We start from the raw sequence: 7,946 nt of genomic DNA, 5'->3' as shown, positions 1-7,946 counted from the left end.
GCCCGGGGGACCGGGCCCAGGGCCGGAGCGCCCGACCCGGGGCCCCGACCGGGCCCCTGGACCCAGCCGGGGCTCCCAGGCCCGGAGGCACAGGGGAAGCATCCCCGGGCCTGCCGGACCCCGTCCCGGGCACCCTGCCCCACGGCAGGACCCAGGACGGAGCCCGGGGTGGGGAGGCCACCCTCCCCGGGGCCCTCAGGGGCCCCGGATGGAGCTCCTGAACACAGACAAGCAAGGGGAGGCTCCCCGGGCACATCGGAACCCCTTTCCGGGCCCTTGGCAGTGCGGCAGGCTGGGAGACAGGGCCCAGGGCCTGAGCACCCGACCCGGGGCCCGCCCGGGCCCCTGGACCCAGCCGGGGCTCCCAAGCCCGGAGGCGCATGGGACGCCTCCCCGGTCCCTCCGGACCCCGTCCCGGGCACCCTGCCACGCAGCAGGACCAAGGACAGAGCCCGGGGTGGGGAGGCCGCCCTCCCCGGGCCCTCAGGGGCCCTAGCCACTGCTCCTGAACCCAGCCAAGCAAGGGGAGGCTCCCCGGGCACATCGGAACCCCTTCCCGGGCCCTTGGCCGTGCGGCAGGCTGGGAGACAGGGCCCAGGGCCTGAGCACCCGACCCGGGGCCCGCCCGGGCCCCTGGACCCAGCCGGGGCTCCCAAGCCCGGAGGCGCATGGGACGCCTCCCCGGTCCCTCCGGACCCCGTCCCGGGCACCCTGCCACGCAGCAGGACCAAGGACAGAGCCCGGGGTGGGGAGGCCGCCCTCCCCGGGCCCTCAGGGGCCCTAGCCACTGCTCCTGAACCCAGCCAAGCAAGGGGAGGCTCCCCGGGCACATCGGAACCCCTTCCCGGGCCCTTGGCCGTGCGGCAGGCTGGGAGACAGGGCCCAGGGCCGGAGCACCCGACCCGGGGCCCGCCCGGGCCCCTGGACCCAGCCGGGGCTCCCTAGCCCGGAGGCGCATGGGACGCCTCCCCGGTCCCTCCGGACCCCGTCCCGGGCACCCTGCCACGCAGCAGGACCAAGGACAGAGCCCGGGGTGGGGAGGCCGCCCTCCCCGGGCCCTCAGGGGCCCTAGCCACTGCTCCTGAACCCAGCCAAGCAAGGGGAGGCTCCCCGGGCACATCGGAACCCCTTCCCGGGCCCTTGGCAGTGCGGCAGGCTGGGAGACAGGGCCCAGGGCCGGAGCACCCGACCCGGGGCCCGGCCGGGCCCCTGGACGCAGCCGGGGCTCCCAAGCCCGGAGGTGCATGGGACGCCTCCCCGGTCCCTCCGGACCCCGTCCCGGGCACCCTGCCACGCAGCAGGACCAAGGACAGAGCCCGGGGTGGGGAGGCCGCCCTCCCCGGGCCCTCAGGGGCCCTAGCCACTGCTCCTGAACCCAGCCAAGCAAGGGGAGGCTCCCCGGGCACATCGGAACCCCTTCCCGGGCCCTTGGCAGTGCGGCAGGCTGGGAGACAGGGCCCAGGGCCGGAGCACCCGACCCGGGGCCCGGCCGGGCCCCTGGACGCAGCCGGGGCTCCCAAGCCCGGAGGTGCATGGGACGCCTCCCCGGTCCCTCCGGACCCCGTCCCGGGCACCCTGCCACGCAGCAGGACCAAGGACAGAGCCCGGGGTGGGGAGGACGCCCTCCCCGGGCCCTCAGGGGCCCTAGCCACTGCTCCTGAACCCAGCCAAGCAAGGGGAGGCTCCCCGGGAACAACGGAACCCATTCCTAGGCCCTTGGCAGTGCGGTAGGCTGGAAGACAGGGACCAGGGCCGGAGCACCCCACCCGGGGCCCGCCCGGGCCCCTGGACCCAGCCGGGGCTCCCAAGCCCGGAGGCGCATGGGACGCCTCCCCGGACCCATGGAGCCCGTCCTGGGCATTGAGCCATGCCGTTGGCCTGGAGATGGGTGCCCCGGACGCCCGGGGGAGGTCTGTCTGGGACACATGGAGCCCGTCCTGGGCATTGAACCATGCCGTTGGCCTGGAGAAGGGAGCCCCGGACGCCCGGGGGAGGACTGCCCGGTACCCGTGGAGCCCTTCCCGGGTACTTTGCAACGCCGTTGGCCTCCTGGAGATGGGTGCCCCGAACGCCCGGGGGGTGGGCTGCCCGGGACCCGTGGAGCCCGTCCTGGGCACTCTGACCTGCTGTTGGCCCGGGGGAGGGACCCCAGACGACCGGGACCCGTGGAGCCCGTCCTTGGCACTCTGACAAGCCGTTGGCCCGGGGAAGGGAGCCCCAGACGACCGGGACCTGTGGAGCCCGTCCTGGGCACTCCTGTATGCCGTTGGCCCGGGGAAGGGAGCCCCGGACATCCGGGACCCGTGGAGCCCGTCCTGGGCACTCCTGTATGCCGTTGGCCCGGGGAAGGGAGCCCCGGACGTCCGGGACCCGTGGAGCCCGTCCTGGGCACTCTGAAATGCTTTGGCCCGGGGAAGGGAGCCCCGGACACCCGGGGGGGAGGACTGCCCGGGACCCGTGGAACTCGTCCTGGGCACTCTGACATGCCGCTGGCCCGGGGAAGGGTGCCCCGGACGCCCGGGGCCCGTGGAGCCCGTCCTGGGCACTCTGACAAGCCGTTGGCCCAGGGAAGGGAGACCTGGACGCCCGGAACCCGTGGAGCCCGTCCTGGGCACTCTGAAATGCTTTGGCCCGGGGAAGGGAGCCCCGGACGCCCGGGGGAGGACTGCCCGGGACCCGTGGAACTGGTCCTGGGCACTCTGACATGCCGCTGGCCCGGGGAAGGGTGCCCCGGATGACCGGGGCCCGTGGAGCCCGTCCTGGGCACTCTGACATGCCGCTGGCCCGGGGAAGGGAGCCCCAGACGCCTGGGGCGCGTGGAGCCCGTCCCGGGCACTCTGCCATGCCGTCAGCCTGGATGGAGCCCCGGACGCCCGGGGGGGGGGAAGGCCCGGGACGCATGGAGCCTGTCCCAGGCACTCTGCCATGCCGTCGGCCTGGATGGAGCACCGGACGCCCGGGGGACGACTGCCCAAGAGCCATGGAGCCCGTCCTGGGCAATTTGACATGCAGTTGGCCTGGAGGAAGGAAGCTCCGGGTGGCCTAGGGAGGTGTTGCCCAGGCATATCCCATCTGGTCCCCATGGCAGAGAACCACCAACCCTGGTGGGGTGTCCGGGCATACCCTGCCACATAGTAATCCGGAGGCAAATTACCCCCCTTTCTTGCAATCTGTGCACGCGAGGTGACAGAGGGGACCCAAGGCGTGAAAGAACCCGACCTCATGGAGCCCTCGCTGGGATCCGGGAGGCGAATGGCACCTCATTAAGACTTCCAGGGAAGTTCGGCCATCTGGTCCCCCCCATAGGAAAGCGTTGCGGGCGACCAGATGCCCGAGGGGATCCGGGCGACCAGATGGCCGAGGGAATCCGGGCGACCAGATGGCTGGGCATGGAGGTGAAGCCGCCTGGACTCTTCCCCACCCCGTCCCCGTCCCGGGACGAATGCCCGGGACGCATGGAGCCCGTCCTGGCCACTTGACGTCCCGTCCTGGGCATTGAACCATGCCGTCGGCCTGGAGAAGGGAGCCCCCGGACGCCCCGGGGAGGACTGCCCGGTACCCGTGGAGCCCTTCCCGGGTACTTTGCAACGCCGTTGGCCTCCTGGAGATGGGTGCCCCAGATGCCCGGGGGTGGGCTGCCCGGGACCCATGGAGCCCGTCCTGGGCACTTTTACATGCCGTCGGCCTGGAGGTGGGTGCCCTGGACGCCCGGGGGAGGCCTGCCCGGGACCCGTGGAGCCCCTCCCGGGTACTTTGCCAATGCCGTTTGCCTCATGGAGATGGGTGCCCCGGACGCCCGGGGGAGGACTGCCCGGTACCCGTGGAGTCCTTTCCGGGTACTTTGCAACGCCGTTGGCCTCCTGGAGATATGTGCCCCGAACGCCCGGGGGGAGGGCTGTCCGGGGCCCATGGAGCCCGTCCTGGGCACTGTGACATGCCGTCGGCCTGGAGGTGGGAGCCCCGGACGCCCGGGGGAATGCTGCCCGGGACCCGTGGAGCCCTTCCCGGGTACTTTGCCATCCCGTTGGCCTCCTGGAGATGGGTGCCCCGGACGCCCGGGGGAGGTCTGTCCGGGGCCCATGGAGCCCGTCCTGGGCAGTGTGACATGCCGTCGGCCTAAAGGTGGGAGCCCCGGACGCCCGGGGGAAGGCTGCCCGGGACCCGTGGAGCCCGTCCCGGGTACTTTGCCGTCCCGTTGGCCTCCTGGAGATGGGTGCCCCGGACGCCCGGGGGAGGTCTGTCCGGGGCCCATGGAGCCCGTCCTGGGCAGTGTGACATGCCGTCGGCCTAAAGGTGGGAGCCCCGGACGCCCGGGGGAAGGCTGCCCGGGACCCGTGGAGCCCTTCCCGGGTACTTTGCCATCCCGTTGGCCTCATGGAGATGGGTGCCGCGGACGCCCAGGGGAGGTCTGTCCGGGACACGTGGAGCCCGTCCTGGGCATTGAGCCATGCCGTTGGCCCGGAGAATGGAGCCCCCAGACGCCCGGGGGAGGTGTTGCCCAGGCATATCTCATCTGGTCCCCCGGGCAGAGAACCACCAGCCCTGGAGAGGTGTCCGGGCGTACCCTGCCCCTAGTAATCCGGAGGGAAATTACCCCCCTTTCTTGCAATCCGTGCACGCGAGGTGACAGAGGGGACCCAAGGCGTAAAAGAACCCGACCTCATGGAGCCCTAGCTGGGATCCAGGAGCCGAATGGCACCTCATCGGGACTTCCAGGGAAGCCCGGCCATCTGGTCGCCCCATTGGAAAGCATCGCGGGCGACCAGAGGGCCGGGATCGAAAGGACTCCCAGCTCCCCATCCATCCCAAGCCTTCGCGGTAGGGTTCCTGACTGCCTGCCCACGCAAGGCAGGGCTCTTGGACCCCGGCTGGGCCTCAGGCGCAGGTTGGACCACCGGAGCTCTAGGGCCCGGACGACCTGGGGGAGGAATGCCCGGGACCCGTGGAGCCCGTCCTGGGTACTTTGACATGCCGTCGGCCTGGAGGTGGGTGCCCCGGACGCCCCGGGGGAAGCTGCCCGGGACCCATGGAGCCCGTCCTGGGTACTTTGACATTCCGTCGGCCTGGAGGTGGGAGCCCCGGACGCCCGGGGGGAGGTCTGCCCGGGACCCATGGAGCCCGTCCTGGGTACTTTGCCAATGCCGTTGGCCTCATGGAGATGGGTGCCCCGGACGCCCGGGGGACGAATGCCCGGGACGCATGGAGCCCGTCCTGGGCACTTTTCCATGCCTTCGGCCTGGAGCCCCCAGACACCCAGGGGAGGACCACCGTGAAAACCATGGAGCCCGACCCGGGCACTCTGCCATACCGTCAGCCTAGATGGAGCCCCGGACGCCCAGGGGACGAATGCCCGGGACGCATGGAGCCCGTCCTGGGCACTTTTCAATGCCGTCAGCCTGGATGGAGCCCCGGACGCCCGGGGGACGACTGCCCAGGAGCCATGGAGCCCGTCCTGGGCAATTTGACATGCCGTTGGCCTGGAGGAAGGAAGCCCCGGGTGGCCTAGGGAGGTGTTGCCCAGGCATAGCCCATCTGGTCCCCATGGCAGAGAACCACCAGCCTCGGAGGGGTGTCCGGGCGTACCCTTCTCCCTAGTAATCCGGAGGAAAATTACCCCCTTTTCTTGTAATCTGTGCACGCGAGGTGACAGAGGGGACCCAAGGCGCGAATGTACCCAACCTCCTGGAGCCCTCGCTGGGATCCGGGCGGCGAATGGCACCTCATCGGGACTTCCAGGGAAGTTCGGCCATCTGGTCGCCCCATAGGAAAGCGTTGCGGGCGACCAGATGCCCGAGGGGATCCGGGCGACCAGATGGCCGAGGGAATCTGGTCGATCAGATGGCTGGACACGGAAGTGAAGCCGCCTGGACTCTCCCGACCCTGTCCCCATCCCCGTGCCCGTGCCCGGGACGCATGGAGCCCGTCCTGGGCACTTTTCCATGCCTTCGGCCTGGAGCCCCCAGACACCCAGGGGAGGACCACCGTGAAAGCCATGGAGCCCGACCCGGGCACTCTGCCATGCCGTCGGCCTGGATGGAGCCCCGGACGCCCGGGGGACAAATGCCCGGGACGCATGGAGCCCGTCCTGGGCACTTTTCCATGCCTTCGGCCTGGAGCGCCCCGACACCCTGGGGAGGACCACCGTGAAAACCATGGAGCCCGACCCGGGCACTCTGCCATACCGTCAGCCTGGATGTAGCCCCGGACGCCCGGGGGACGAATGCCCGGGACGCATGGAGCCCGTCCCGGGCACTCTGCCATGCCGTCCCGACAAATTCGTACGGACTCCTAACCTTACGACACGGATCGGAATCGAGCCCTCTCTGACCCAGCAGTTTCAGGCGCCCGGGGGACGAATGCCCGGGACGCATGGAGCCCGACCCGGGCACACTGCCTTGCCGCCGGCCTGGATGGAGCCCCGGACGCCCGGGGGACGAATGCCCGGGACGCATGGAGCCCGTCCCGGGCACTCTGCCATGCCGTCGGCCTGGATGGAGCCCCGGACGCCCGGGGGACGACTGCCCAAGAGCCATGGAGCCCATCCCGGGCACTCTGCCATGCCGTCCCGACAAATTCGTACGGACTCCTAACCTTCCGACACGGATCGGAATCGAGCCCTTTCTGACCCAGCAGATTTCAGGTTGATTTGCTATATACTTTACGTACGATTTTATGGGGGCCGATTCCGATCCGGTACGTAAAAGCAAATACGACCGACATGTCGGACAACCACGTACACCCAGGGGATAGGACTGCCCGGGTCACATGGACCCCGTCCTGGGCACTCTGATCTGCCGCCGGCGCCGGGGATCGAACCGTGATCACCAGATGGGGATATCCCAAAAATCTGGCATGGATACGGCCCGCCAGGACAGGTTTGGGCACCCCTGGCCCAGCACCATGTGACTCTGGGCAATAGCTTGCTTAATCTTCCCAAAGGCCCCCCAGCGCCTAGAGACCCTTACGGGTGATTGTGCGCTTTACAAATGTGGACTTTACTTTACTTTTTTACTTTAAGTGATCCCTGTAAAAGACTTGTTCACATTTAAAACATAACGAACGCCCCTGTTACCTTGAGGTTTTTTAATGATATGTATATATGTATATATATTACATTATATATATATATAAATATATATATATATATATATATATATATATATATATATATATATATATAAACTGTATATATGTGTATATATATATGTATACATATATACATATATATATGTAAATATATATATATATATTCTTTTATTTATTTATTTTTTCACCCTCACCTGTGTTTGGTTAAGTTGCTAATCCAACGTGAAGGGACAGCAAGCATCACATTCTTTATCCAGCATCAGAATTATTGTGCTACTGCTCTACAAATCAGACGTATTTTGGCTGTCTCTTCCAGCCTTGCTCACTGATAGTGAGGCACCATATTGCTGGCATTACAAAGGTGGTGTTTAACATATTCACGGCCATTGAAAACAGTCTCACTTCACACATCTCATATCGTTGCAATGTATCAGCAATTCATCATAAGTCATTGACTGTATAAATGAAATTATATATATACATTTTTGCAGTGTGAAAAAGAATATGCATGTGGCTTATCAACCCATATTTTTCAACATACTTTGGCTGCTATCCCATTTCATGGAGGCTAAACTCAATGAGATTTCACTAACCCATTTCAATTAGTTTTAAACAAAATGAATAAAAACATTCATGATAATGCAAACACAACATTGTTATGTTATGTTATATAAAATTTATAACGCGCACAATTACTCTTGAGTATCCTGGCGCCATATGGTTTCAGACATGTGGCTAGAGAGAGGGTTAATATGCTTGCTTGAAAAGGTGAGTTTTGAGAAGCTTCTTAAAGCACTGTAAATCCTGAGTGTGGCGCAACACAGCAGGGAGGGTATTCCAAAGAGTGGCTGCTTTGACTG

Source organism: Lissotriton helveticus, chromosome 1_2, assembly GCF_964261635.1.
Source record: "Lissotriton helveticus chromosome 1_2, aLisHel1.1, whole genome shotgun sequence".
NCBI lineage: Eukaryota > Metazoa > Chordata > Amphibia > Caudata > Salamandridae > Lissotriton > Lissotriton helveticus.
Note: the sequence above shows the minus strand (reverse complement) of the source record.